Source organism: Marmota marmota, unplaced genomic scaffold (assembly GCF_001458135.2).
Source record: "Marmota marmota marmota unplaced genomic scaffold, marMar, whole genome shotgun sequence".
Lineage (NCBI taxonomy): Eukaryota > Metazoa > Chordata > Mammalia > Rodentia > Sciuridae > Marmota > Marmota marmota.
The window spans coordinates 24712207-24727736 of record NW_026000108.1 but is presented as its reverse complement, the minus strand read 5'-3'; the positions used below and the strand labels follow the sequence as shown (position 1 = coordinate 24727736).

Below are 15530 nucleotides of genomic sequence, written 5' to 3'. Positions count from 1 at the left end.
CTCTCTCTCTCTCTCTCTCTCTCTCTCTCTCTCTCTCTCTCTCTCTCTCTCTCTCTCTCTCTCGCTGTAGATGGAGAGCATACCTTTATTTTGTTTATTTTTATGTGGTGCTGATGATCAAGCAAACCCAGTGCCTCACATATACTAGGCAAGCACTCTACCACTGAGCTACAGCCCCAGCCCCAGCCCCAGCCCCAGCACTTGTTTCTTAAGGAACTCAAAATCTTTCTGAGTGAGGGAAACACGTAAACTACCCACAACAAAATTTCATGATTACAAAGCATACTATTTGATTTATACCACAATAATTATAGTTGTACTCACATTTTCATATGAAGGGAATGTCTAAATCTGTGTTTCACATTCTTCAAATGCCCTTCTGGTTAATTTTAATTTCAACCACTGAGTTGATTGGTCTCAAAGGAAAACAAAGTGCATTTATTCATCACTGAATACAATTAATTGTATATTGGTCTCTTTAGGAATGGACTTAGATAAAATGACTTAGTCACAATTTTTTCAGAAGGGAATTATAAATAATTAACCATTCTGACTAATACTATCATAAAAAAGTGAAATTCAGCACATCCAAGCAAATGGAAATCAGATAAGCAAATTACTTACAATTAATTTCCATTACTATAACTGATTCTGCTCCATGTAGTAATAATACTGGTTAGAACTAGTACTGTTTAACTCAGAGTATATATAATAAGACTGGAAGAAGTATCACTATGTATCTCTACAATTACCAAAATACTTTTTAAATTTCTTTATTATCTAATAATATTTACTTCTCACTATTTTACATCTCAAAAAAAAACTTTCAAGTAAAATTGAACCCCTACACATTATACCTTATATTTTGTTCAAATCACTGAACTAGATAAGGTGGTTTTTTTCTCTTTTCCTTTTCTTTCTTTTTGTCAGAACTCACTACAGAATACATGTTAAAAAATAGTGGTGAATTACATGTGGCAAAGAGCGTCAAATATAGCAGTTTCATATAATTGCCTCAACATTAAGGTCAGTGACACCTGTGGAAAGATTAATTAATTAGAAGATTTGTTGATATACAAAACAAGATATAAATAACATTTTGTCTGATGATTCATTTCTCTAAATTACCATGTCTTTATTTTAGGGAGGGGTACCAAATTTTTTATTTGAGGTATGGTACGAATTACATAACATAAGTGGATATTTTGATACAACTTACAAAAAAGCTGAAGATAACCCCAACATGCATGCACTGCCTAGGTGACCAGAGCGGTCACTTCCAGGCCATGGGGAAGGAAGTCCGCCTAAGGCTCAGCTCTCCTCTCACCTCCTCCCAGGGGGTTCTTGTCAAAGAGATACTCAGCCATGCGGGATTCTGGGGCTCCCATCTTGCGCAAGGTGGTTACATGGTCACCCAATTCTTTAATGGATTTCACCTGCTCATTCAGGTAATGAGTCTCAATGAAGTCACACAAGTGGGGGTCATTTTTGTCAGTGGCCAGTTTGTGCAGTTCCAGGAGTGACTGGTTCACACCTTTTTCCAAGTGGTAAGCACATTCCATGGCGCCCAGCCCACTCTCCCAGTCATCAGGGTCTGGTTTCTTGATATCCTGGAGGAAGATCTGGCCACCTCGTTGGTTCTGCAGCTCCATCAGTTTCTCAGCATGTTCCATCTCCTCGTGAGATTGGTGCAGAAAGTATCTGGCGAAGTTCTTCAAAGCCACATCATCGCGGTCCAAGTAGTAAGACATGGACAGGTAGACGTGGGAGGCATAGAGCTGCAGGTGGATCTGGCGGTTGATGGCGGCCTCGGAGTCCCGTGGTAGTTCTGGCGCACCTGCGAGGGGGACATGTTCGTCACGGGGGCTGAGGAGAGGCGGCTGTGGAGAGGCGCTGGAGCAGCAGCCGAGGCCGTGGGGCAGTCCGAGGGTGCTGGGAGGAGGTGGCTGAGGGCTGCTGGTGATGAGCAGAAGGGCCGGGGTAAGGTCAGGCGCGGGTTTGTCCAAGCACCTCTGAGGCAGGAAACCCCGGGATGCAGGGCAGAGAACGTCTGGCCTACCGTATTCTTCTGTTTCAAGCACCTTTAAAATTTCGATGAGCGTCTTTTACAATGAAACATCCAACCCAAACCAACCAACCAACGACTTTAATTAGTTTGCTAGGATTGCCATGAATATTATATACTGGTCGCCATAAACAACAGACATTTGTTTTCTTGCAGTCTTGGAGGTTGAAAGTCCAACCTGAAGGTTTGAGTTGGGTTGACCTTCTCTGTGATCTCTCTCGCCCTTACAGACATGGCTTCCTGCTGCCTCTTCACCTGGCTATTCCACTCTGTAGGAGTGCCACTGGCGTCTCTTGCTCCTTTTGTAAGATCACAAAAAAATAATGAATTAGGATCTCATCTTAATAGCCTCATTTTAAGCTAATTGCCTTTAGAAAGGTAATTATATATTGTCAAATAAAATTATATTCTACAGTACTAGAGATTAAGACTTCAACGTATGAATTTTGTGGTGGAGGGACACAATCGGTCTATACACAAAAGTTTGATCCTTCAGTCCTTCAACTGGCTCTGTGATTTCTTTATTCACATTTTTAATAACATCCTCAGAGTCACTTGTAAATATATATTTTAGATATCAGATTCATGCTGCTATTTAGGTGTAGTCATGTGAGATATGGAAAGTAGAACTCTTGCTGTATGCCTTAATTATTTCCAGGACAGTTCATATATATGGTGAGTCATCTTGGGGTACTTATTATTGCAAATAATATATTTATTCTATGTATTCCTGGGTTTGAAAAGTCTCAACATCCATCCTCGAATACCTTGACAGTCCCAGTGAGTGGCAGTGCCTTCTTGTTTCTGACCTATTTCCAAATTGGTTTCAAATATAGAGGCAAGTACAATGGATCAGTGTGACAGTGTCCCGGAAGTAGTTAAAGGATGCCAACCTAGAACTTGTTTCTTCAACCCTTTGATGGTGTTTCCAAAGATATCATGTGTTGAAGACTTAGTTCCCCATGCAGCAGCATTCAGAGACATGGCCTTTGTGGAGTGGTTAGATCAAGAAGGCTAACACCTTAAGTAGATTTATGATTTCATGGGATTATTGGAAGGTAGTGTAAACTTTAGGAGGTGGGGCCTAGTTGAAGGATTGGCTTCTGTGGGAGAATGCCTTTGGATATTATGTCTTGTCCCTGTCCCCTAGCTCTCTCTCTGCTTCCTGACTGCCATGAAGTGAGGATCTTCACCCCGATGCTCTTCCACCATATTGTTCTGCCTCACCTCAGGACCTAAACAATGAAACCTGCTGATCATGGACTGAAAACTCAGAGACCATAATCTAAAATAAAACTCTCCTCTTTCACTTGTTTATGTCAAAATGCTGACTAACACAATTCCCTTCTATTATCTAAGAAGCTCTGAATTTCTGTATTAAAATTCTTCTTACTTAAAATATCCACATTGAATTCTGGTTCCTGTGCTAAATTCCTACTTAAAACTCTTCTCTCCATTGTCTTCTGTAACTCTCTCCTATGACCTATATCTGGAAATTTCTATTTTTGAACATTTCTTTTGCCTAGTTTTAATACCTTCCTCAATATTTAGATTAGATATTATTCTCTGTGTGTAATGTTAATATATTAAATGCAAAAATGACAGCTATTGCAATATATCAGGGATAAATGGGTCTTTTGGTGATCTCAGAATTTTCATCCTGAAAACAAATGGACAATGTTGGAATAAGATAACTTGGCTTCCATTTTTTCTGGTGCCAACACCACATAGAGTAGGATACCAAGGTTAATGTCTGTTAGATAAACAACTAAAAAAACAAACAAACAAACAAACAAAAACTCCTTTATAAGAATAATTTGCAATGAGAACATAGAGAATTTTTCCACAGGGTATTGACAACGCATAGTATCCATTGAAATGAGAGGATCATGAAGACTGAGAGCAGTTCCTGCCATCTGAATCTCCCCTTTTTTTCCAAGAGTACTGTGTTGCAGTCTAACCTTAAACCTGGTGACAGAGACTTCAAGAAGAGAAATAACAAAATTTAAATAAATTCCTTGCAATTGGGAGGCCCTGAGAATATTACTTTTATATTGGTAAAGAAAATGGTACCTAAAGATGTGACCCCCCTACTACTGAAATACAAAGGAATGGTATTTACATGTAGTAGTGACTATGAATATATTCTATTGTCTAGATATTGTTTGAGTGTGTCTCCCATTCATATGCTAGAAACCTGATCCCCAGTAGGACAACACTAAGTTAAGTAGAGCCTTTGGAGTTGGGCTTGGTGGAAGGTTATTGAGGCCTTGGGGGAAAAAATAAATAAAAATTCTTGGAAGTAATCAGTGCTAGTTTCATAAAGCGTATTATTTCTCATGAGAATGCATGATTATAGATCAGTTCAGTTGTCTTAGCCTCTTTCTTGATTCCTATCTTTTCATGTAATCCCTTCCTTTCACACATGTTCCCACCATAATGTGTAATAGCATGTTGTGATGCAGTAAAAAAGCTCTCACCAGAAGAACTAATAAGATACTGAAACCACTTTCCTGAACCTCTACAACTGTGAAATAACTAATTCTCTTTTCTTTATAAAATACCTAGCCTCAGGTATTTTGTTATAATAAAACAGAAAACTGACAATAAATATACTGGGGATGATAAGGAACAGACATTTCTCTCAACATTTGTATAAACAAAGCATGTGTTGGTATTCTGATGGACCTAAAGCAGGCCTCTTGCTGAGTGAATTGACAATGCATATATGGTCATTTGGAGTCCTTGATGGGTACGGAAATACAAAAAGAAAGAGGCCAGAGATTTATCACTAGATACTATGAATTTTTAATTGAATTAGAGATGCTTTCACCAAATTAAAACATTTGCATTTGAAAAAAGTTGAGTATCCTAGGCAAAGCCAATGGAAACTTTTTAAGAACAAAGGGTTATGTTTAAGAAAGTATTAGAAACAGCTCAAGACAGAAAATTCAGCTTAGAAAATTTCCTCTTGTAAGCAAGAACTGTCTGTCTCAATTCACCTCTTCCCAGCTTTGTTTGTGTGGGATTTCAAATTTTGTTTGACTTAGAACTAGACATTCTTCTTTATAAATAAAGATTTCTGTGCCTGTTTCTAAAAGTTTCCTTAGGACATTTTATATTTTAACAATAAGTGCTAAAGCCTCAGTGTAACAAATATTTTTATGCACAAACATTGAAGCTAATTCTCTGTATAAATGAAGAGGAAAATACAAAAAAAAACAAGGGCAATTTTACTGCATTGTACATAAGCAACAATTGTACAGATAATTGATTTCCTTCCAGAAATTGTTCTTTTTTTCTGCTTTCTAATTTTTGCTTTTGCTTTTCTCCTGATTTACTTAATGCTTCATATATCTTGCATATTTACCCCAAATTCCCTTTACTATTCTTACATAATTACCAACTGGTTACATATTTCCATACATGAAGCACACATTTCTTTATACATCCATCTCTGTCATTCAACAATTAATGCAGATATCACAGTTATTAAAATTCTCTCTAATAGAACAAAAATTTCCATTCTTTTAATTTCAGAGGCCACCCAACCTTTGAGGATTTTGTTAATTCAAACTTTAAGTTCCTCATTTTCATAAAGAAACTTATAGGGCCCTACTCATGCTTTTTGTATTTTTTGTTTGTTTGCTTGTTTTTACTCTTTGTAATGGAACACAATTTATATAATGATATGTACTATGTATTTATTGAGAAATCCCATCCTTTTATTATCTGTATAACAGTTCTATTTCACAGTCACCTCAAACTTAATATATAGGAATGTTAAGATTATTGGGAAAAGAATAAACAAATAATTGAATGGGAAAGGAATAAAGAGCTTTAATGCTTGGTATAAATTATTGAAGCTAATTATCTAATTTTGTTTTCATTGTATTAATTCTTCTCATCTTCGATTTAAGACAGAATCTTGGATATCATGCTAAATTCATTCTTATTTTATTTATTTTATTGATTATATTTTTATTATATGTTTATTACTATTAGTAATTTTTTATGATATTGTCTGTGTGAGGCAAGTGCTCTACCACTGAACTACATTCTCATCCCTCAGTCTGGTTTTAAATGTAAAAATCTAATCCTACAGCAAAACTTATCAAATTTCTCTTAAGTTATGTATCAATTCTGTGTACTTTTCTCCATCTCAACTGTTACCACTAACATTCTTCACTAGAACAACACTTCTTTCCTATCTCTACTTTTCCACTTCCGTTTGCTTTAATTTATTCCTCATAAAAACAGCCTACAACTTTTCAAATAGTACATTAGAACATGATACTTTATTATTCAATTAAAATTTGAGAGCACAACATTCAGAATTGTAGTGTAAGTTACTGGGAAGTACCACTATGCTGGTCCAATATAGAGAAGGAGAGTCATTCAAGGGATCTGGAGATTGAGCAAAGGACTTACAGAAAATTGAGAAACATCTATTCAAGAAAATATATGAAAATTGATTAGAAAATAAAGAATAGACAAACAAAGAAAAATAACTTTGAGAAGCTGTAATTTTTTAAGCTAGGCTACCCAGTACTCCACCCAACCTCCATAGTTTTGTTTTGTGGAAGAATTGGCTCTGGTAGGGCCAGGAGAAAGTTTCCACAAATGTTACCTCATTGAGATGACAGGTATTCTGGGTGATTGCAGAAGTTGGAATATACCAAATAATCCAGATAATCCCATTTTCCACTGCTAATTTTTGTGGAAGGACTATACCAATTTTGTAGCATAGAATTAAGAAAAGGTATAACGACAATGTCTTATGAACTAGAAACTATAAATAAAAAAATAAAGAGATTAGTGGAAATTCTAGAGTTGAAAAATAAAATGCTCAAAAATAAAAAGTCATGAGAAGAGATCTATAATTGTTTCAGTTGACAGAGAATCAATAAAATTGAAGACTGACTGACAGAGTTTGAGTAATCTGTACAACAGAGAGCAAAGAGAATTTTTTTAAAAATGAACAGATAACCATATCAAAATTCTAACTGCATTTTAAGAAGAAATTAACAAAGTGTTCCTAAAATATGTTTGGAAAGCCATTTTAATAAATAGTTCTTCAATGAAGTTATGCAAATGGACAATAAGAATGGGAAGATATTTTTAATATTACAAATAATTAGAAAAAATGAAAATCAAAACCACAATGAGATAAAACATATTTAGTAGGGTCAATATGCTCAAAAACATCCACAATTAAGGCTAAAAGGAATGCAACATTATATATAATGTTTAAGTAGAAATCCAAAAATTCCATCTAATGAATTGATATAATATGTGATAGAGTCATAGTCATTATTCAACAATAAAAAGGAATAGAATGCATGTTATATGTTGCATGGAAATCTTGAACATATTATACAAAATGAAAGAAGCCAGTCACAAAAGGCCATATATTATATGATTCCATTTAAGTAAAATGTTCAAGATGAGAAAATGTAGAAGCAAAAGGAAAATTGACAATTTAGTTAGTGTAGGCCTCCCCCACCCCATGGAAATTGAAGGGACTAGAGTGTGAAAATATTAATACACATAGAGTTTCAAATTAGGTAATGAAGATATTTTAAAATGAGATTATGTTGATACTTTTCCAGGTCTATTAATATAATAAATACCATTGCATTGTATCTTATGGATGAGTGGATTTTATGGTTTCTGAATTATATCACAATAAAACTTCAAAATAAGAATAATACCTAAAAATAAAACTTTTACTTGATTATAAATATATTAAAATAAACTCAAATTCTAACTTTCTACTATCTGTATAGGATTCTTTAGGACTTGTCCTGCTTTACTTCTCTATTCTCATCTCTAGTTTCCTATCTTTCACTTTCTCTATCCATAATGGTGTCTGTTCATTACTGGAAATCTGATAACACTTCAATATTTTCCCATATTAAAAACAGAAAAATTTATGTTCACTGATTTCAAGTATCTCTCCTCTTCATGTTACTTTTTCTCCAGTATTATTCAATTCCAGGATTAATTTATTAACTCAGACAAGTTTTCTCTAACTAGTTCCTTTTGGATCCAGTTTATTCCAAATTTCCCTATAACAGTGCTATTTTGTTGTATTTCAGATAATTGTTTAAGTTTCTGCTTATTTTCAGTATACTTTCATTAGAATTTAGGCTTTATAAGCATAAGGATCATGTAATTTTCATTTACTTGGATATAGCTGTCTTTAGAATAATTCCTCACATAAAATAGACTCAATGATTGTTAAATAAATAAGAAGAAAATAAAAAAAGAAAGCTGACTGCATTAACTGTGCTTATGGAGCACCTGATACTAATAGGGAAATAAAATCATGGGTTAAGTGTCAGAATGATTAGCATTTCCACTGCCAGCAATGACTGGATAAATAACTTTAGAAGATGTGGTTAAATTCTCAGATCATCATTTTTCTCCACTCCAAAATGATGACACTGGTACATGGTCTACCTACAATATGCTAGATGAAAATTTCAAATGAAATAAACATATGTTGGGCTTCTATAAAACATAAAATGAGAGTAAGAATAATGTTGCAATATTTTATTGAGGCACTACAAAGCTCTGTTAATAATTCCTCCCTTCTATATATGTACTTTTCCTCTATAAAGAATTTCTTAGTCATACACAACAATCTGGATCTACTCTGAATTATTATATTTCAAAACTAATATTAGCATTACTTTGTAATTGATTTTCTTATAAGATCACTGTTAACTTTCCAATAAATTATCTCTCTCCACCCATCTATTCACATTAATATTAAGCCTTTTGGACAATATATGAGTATAGAGATATTTGAGTTTAACAGTGATTTGACCACGCAGTTTTCTTTAGCAGTCTTTATAATGACTTCATTTTTTTAAACCTAGAATTTAAAATGCCTGAATATCAATGGTAGTGATATGATTTCATCAGTATTTATAGCTACATAAAAATGATTTACAGAAAATTTTCACATATATTTTGAAACATGATTACCAATAACTGTTTTTTATTAGAGTCTTATAGTAATACATAATAGTTGGGTTCCTTTTGGCAAAATCACATATTCATGTAATTTGATTCACTCCATTACAGCCTGTGGACCAACCCTCTTCTTTCCCTGTCCTGCTCTCTTTTCCTGTTTTCCTTCCTCTGTTCTACTGATCTTCCTTTCACTAGTTTATTTATTTTCATTTAGTGCTTTATACATAAAAATGAAATTCACTGTGACATATTTATACATGAACAAAGGGCAATTTTAAAAATGTCATTCCTTATTTCTGCCCCTTTCCCATCCCTCTTCTCTCCCTCTTCTATTTCACGGATCTTCTCTCTATTTTTTTTTTTTTTTGTTATATGATCTCCCCTTTTTCTCTTTAGTTTGTTCTAACTTATTTATATAAGAAGAAACATGCAAACCTTGATTTTCTGTCTTACTTCACTAGAAAGATGTTCTCCAATTACATTGACATACCAACAAATGCCATTCTTATTTATAGTTTAATATTTTGTATATACACATTACACATACACACACACACACACACACACACACACACATATATATATATATATAATATATATATATATATATATTATATATATATGTAGAGTGATTGCTTTTCATGCACAAGGCCATGGGTTCAATCCCCAGCACACCCCCCCCCAAAAAAAAGACTTACACTGTGGCAAAAATATTATCTATTTTGGAGAAAGTTCCAGGAGCTGGTGAGAATAAAGTAAAATTCAGTTGTTTCAGGATAAAACATTCTGCAGATGACTATTACTTCATTTGATTTAGAGTAATATTTAATTTGGTAATATATTTATTAATTTTATGGTTGGATGACCTGTCTGTTTGTGACAAAGGTGTGTTGAAATTACACAATATTATTATATTGTTGTCATTCTGGGATTTAATGTAAATATGTATTTTTAATGTAGTTAGGTGCACTGATATTTGGATCATACTTATTTACTATCATTATTTCTTCTAAATGGTTTAGTCATTTTACCAATATGTAGGGGCCTCCTGTGACTTTTGTGATTAACTTTTACTTGAAATATACTATATGAGATATGAGAATAGCTACTCCTTCATGGTTTTGGACTCCATTTTCATGGAATAACTTTTTCCATCCTGTTACTTTCAGTATTCATGTGTATCTGTCCCTGATATACTTCTTCAAAATAGCATATAATTGGATCTTGTTTGTAATCTATCAGTTAATCTTTGCCTTTTAATTGGGAAGTTGAGACCATTTGCATTCAGGGTTACTATTGATGTGTGTATGTTCTTTCTGACATTTAGGTTTGTTTGTTTTATTTAATTCTACCTTGATTTTCATTTATCCATTTTTTCTCCCATGGATCTTCATCTATTTGGAAGTTTTAGGGTTTGCTTTGGGGTTCCTCTGTGTGCTGTATATCTTTTGTAGTGCTGGCTTAGTTGTCTCAAATTCCTTTAGTTTTTCATCACCATGGAAAGTTTTTGTTTATTCATCAATTTTGGAAAATAGTTTAATGTAGGCTGTTTTCTTTTAGATCTTGAAGTAGCTCACTCCAGGTCATTCCTGATTTTAGGTTCTGAGTTGAGAAATCAGAAGTGTTTTGTCCTTAAATATGATCTGATGTTTTTTCTTGCAGGTTTTTATGTTCTTTCTTTATATTCTATAGTAGGCATTTTTATTATGATTTTTCTTGTAGAGGTTCAATTTTATCTTGTCTATTTGGGGTCCTATATGCTTCCTGTATTTAGACATCTACCTCATTTATAATAAAGGGAGTATTTTTCTGCTATTATCTCACTGAAGTTATTCTTAATACTTTTATCCTGTATCTTACTATCTTCCATTACAATGACTTTCAGGCTTTTTCTCTTGTTGCCATCCCAGAATTTTTATATATTCTGGTGATGGTCTTTCATTTTATTTTCTGTTATTACACATAGAGCATTCAAGTATACCCTGTCTTCAAGGCCTTACATTCTAATTTCTATGTGATAATCTGTTAGTAATACTTTCAAAGGAATTGTTAATTTGATTTATTATGTACTTCACTTCCAGGAGTTCTGATTGTTTTCTTATTACTATCTCTATTTATTTATTAAAGTGGTATTTCATTTCCTATACTTGCTCTCTTAATTTGTTCCTTGGTTCTTCTTTTAGTTCGTTGAACATTTGGCTAATTAGGTTTTTTATAGTCTTCTTCTAGAATTAGATCCACTTTCATATTGTGGAATCATTTTTGGTTGATTGTGAATTTTGGGGGGAGAGATTTGTCTGCCTGTTTCCTCATACATTCAGAGTTCATTAACTTGCACATCAGTTGAGATGGATTTTCCTTTTGTTTTTGTGAGTGCATCATTTGTTTATAGTTTTTGTTTTGTTTGTTTTGGTTTTGTTCTGGGTCCTTTGTTTCATGTAAGAGTTGATATCCATAAATGGGACCTAAAGTTCTTCTCTGGTTGCTTCACCTTGGGACCTGGTTGTTGATTGGGGTTTTGTTTTCCCCATTATATTTGTTGAAGTATTATTGAGACTCAAGTGGGGCTAGATCATGTTTGGAGTGATATTTGCTGTCATTTGGCTAATTTGTGAATATTGTTTGCCAGCGAGATTTCTACTCTGTGAAATTGAAGTGTCCTAATCACTTTCCAGCCTCTCTTAGATAAGATGGGAAGTTATAAGTAGCAATAATGTTATCAAAATATGTACAGTCCTAAGATACATACCGAATATATACTTTAACACAGTGTCTATTACATCATATGAATGGGGTAGGATTACATAAACTATATAATTATATAATATGATTACAGTTTCTTGAGTGAAGAGAAAATACACTAGGTTGGCAAGATAAAGTTTCAAATATTTATAATATGAACAGGGGAGAGACAGGAAATAAGTAGAAGGTGAAGTTTATAAAGAAGAAAAAGTAATGTTGGGTACAGTGGTGACACCTGTAATCTTAGCAATTCATTAGGATGAAGAAGGAGGATTACAAGTTCAAAGGCAGCCTCAGAAACTCAGCGAGGCCCTGAACAGCTTGCTGAAAACCAGTCTCAAAACAGACAAACAAACAAAAATATATAAATGGATGCGCATATGGCTCAGTGGTTAAGAATCCTTGGGTTCAACCCCAAGTACCAAAAACAAATATAAAACCATAACAACTCAATTTCACATATATGTTTGTCCTAAATATTTCAAACAAAAGCTAAATAATAAATGTGTAAATAAAAGTTATTAAAATGAAAGTAAAATTAATAATTATATATTAATTTATATGCTGTATATTATATATCATATTAATTATTCATTTTATTTATATGTATATATATATATTTATTTCAAACCTATTCACACACATACACACATCAACATAATCATAGAGAATAGAAAAAGTAAAAAAAATACATTGAAATGCAATTCAAAAAAAAGTTTTTAAAATAGAATTAAAATTAAATGAAAGAATAAAACATTCATGGGTCTGGGGATGTGGCTCAAGCGGTAGTGAGCTCGCCTGGCATGCGTGCGGCCCGGGTTCGATCCTCAGCACCACATACAAATGAAGATGTTGTGTCCGCCAAATACTAAAAAAAAATAAAATAAAATAAATATTAAAAAAAGAATAAAACATTCATGAGGGGAATACAAAAACAGAAAAAGAAAAAATTCTTAATGAGAAATAAAGGGCTTGTTTCTGCTGAGGTTATCAAAACTGTTGACAAGTATGGCTGTTTATTCTTCAGATTTTTTTTTTCCTCTATAAGCCTTGGGTCAAGTCCTGGGGTTGTTAAAGTCCAAAATCTTTCTGTTCCTCACCTGGATGCCCACCATTATGGCTATGAGTCAAAGCTGGCTATAGTAACTCAAACTTCCCATCTTCAAGTTTAGCAGACTATGGAATGTGGACAAATTGTGTACTACTATAGCAGGGTGGTATAGAGTCCTAAATTGCAAGTTACAGCAGTTAGGATTTAGTCTTGTTTGGAACTTGGTGAGTACTTGAGATTTGAACCACACTCCCTGTTGCTGGAGAAATGCCAGTCTCAGGTGCTCTTTGGGGTCTCAGGGGCCTTGCATAAATTCCTCCTTTTTTTGGTGTAGGGTCTAAAACTTCACAGGTTTCACATTCACTTCTGTGAATGTAAATTACTGGGTATCAACCCTGAAGTGCAGATGCTCCTGTCTGAGTGTTGTCCATGTTTTCCCAAGAGCTCTTAGGAGCTTTGCAACAAAAAGGGCACTCCCCCTGATATCAAGAGCTGGATGCCCTAGGTCCATTTATCTTTATGTCAGTTGCAGTGACACTGATCCAGGCAGACTCTGGCTCCAAATTCATTACTGCTGGGTAAGTTGGCAACATCCTTTATGAGTTCCTAATCTCCTGTCTTTGCAAGCAACTGCAGAGTACTTTTAAATGACTCCCCCACTGAAGACCCTTCCCATCAAAGTATATAAAGTATATAAAGTATATGCCTGTTGGGTGAATTATTTCATTTACTTTTCACTCAAAAACCTCCTCCATTGATTCTGTGTTCTTTAAGATCAGCCCCCTTCTCTATCCCCCAGACTCAATTTTTATTTTCCACCATGCATTCCTCTCTTTTGGTCTCTCTCTCTCTCTCTCTCTCTCTCTCTCCTCTCTCTCTCTCTCTCAGCAGCCACCACTGCAATTCAGGCTGGTGAGTCTCCAACATTTTATTTCTTATGTTATATTAGAAGTTTCCAACTCTCTGTGAAAATACCATCCAGTATTGAATTTCAGACAGTTTGCTTTGTTACTCATCTCATTGAGGAGTACTCTTCCTGCTTTTTACAACAATAACTTTTATTGTCACTTTACAGATGATGAAATTAAGAATCAAGGATTTTAATACTTTACCTGTATTCACAAATAGAGTAAATAAAATACACAGAATTTAAACTCTAAATTTATTAAGTTAGAAATTATTATAAAGGGGCTAAGGTTGTGGCTCATTTGTAAAGTGCTCCCCTAGCATGTGTGAGGCACTGGGTTCAATCCTCAGCACAACATAAATATAAAATAAAGATATTGTGTCCACCTAAAACCAAAAAATAAATATTTTTTTAAAAATCACTATAAAAATTAAAACAGACACCAGTTTATGTAGCTTCATCTTTTTTTGCTTTGTTTTCATCTTTTTTAAAATTATTTTTTGTCTTCCCTTCTTTAATTTCTTTCTTATCACCCTATCCTGAAGCTTAATTTGTATTACTTAAAAGAAAATCCAAAAGTCTTACAAAGATGGTTATCAAAATAAGTGCTCTGACAGCTGTCAAAACAAGACTACTCCAAAGATCTTAAACAAAAGATATACAAAGCAAACATCTCCCACAGATACCTACTACAAGTTTCCTTGCAGTTAAAGATAAGGAAGGTAGTAACTGAAAAAGACCCCAGATAATATAATCTTCTCTTCCCTCATCCAGTAAAATTTCAATTTTTACAACCAGGGGTTACATGGAAGTGTTTCCTGATATGTATCACATGATTAAAATATTCTAACATATTTGAGTTATTTTCACTGTTATTGGTTAAATATGAGTTGTCCACAAAAACTCATGCATGAGACAATGCAAAAATCTACAGAGATGAAATGATTAGATTATGAGGGCTATATCCGAATCAGTGAATTAATACACTGATATGAATTAACCAAGTGGTAACTGCAGGCAAATAGGGTGTGGCCAAAGGAATTAGATAACTGGGTATGTGCTTTTAGGGTTTATATTTTGTCCCCAGTGAGTAGCCCTTTCTTTCTCTGATTCTTTGTTGCCATGTCCTGATCTACTGTCTTCTACCATGCCCTTCTCACCATGAGTACAGACCTATGGAGTCAACCCACCATGAATTGAGACCTCTGAAACCTTGAGCCAAAATGAACTCTTCCTCTATGTTTTCTTGTCAGGTCTTCAATGAAGTGTTATGAAAAAATTAAGTAAAACATTCACTATTTGTTTCTTGACCCTGACTCTCTGAGGACAGAATATATATTTCATTTCTTTTTGCATATCAATCACACTCCCGCAGACCTAATCAAACTCCCTATGTTAATAGTATACTCTCAATTAGGTTGGATAGTTTCATTATCAATTCACAGTGCAATGAAGCCAAGTCTTAAAATTCCACAGCTCATGCATTTTCAAAATATATTTAGGAACGAGGTAGCATGAATTATTACTTTGCATGTTCAGTATATTTTCTATAATCCCCTTATGAATTAATGTATTTTTAGCATTTGTGTAGTCCTGTGTGACATTTTTTCACAATTACCTCTCTTAATTCAAAAATGTAAAACCTTGACCTAAATTCACATCTCATTATCAATCACCATTCTCAGGTTTACCTGAGCATTTCTGAGGTTGATTTGTATTAATAATTCAAGTTCATATAAAGTATTATTGATATAGCAAAATTAAATAATTTATTTAAAAAT

General features: G+C 33.9%; 1 pseudogene; it reads right to left on the bottom strand.

The window, feature by feature from the left end:
• Window positions 1–1304: 1304 nt before the first annotated feature.
• Window positions 1305–3049, bottom strand: LOC107138933 (annotated as a pseudogene).
• Between the last annotated feature and the right edge of the window lie 12481 nt (window positions 3050–15530).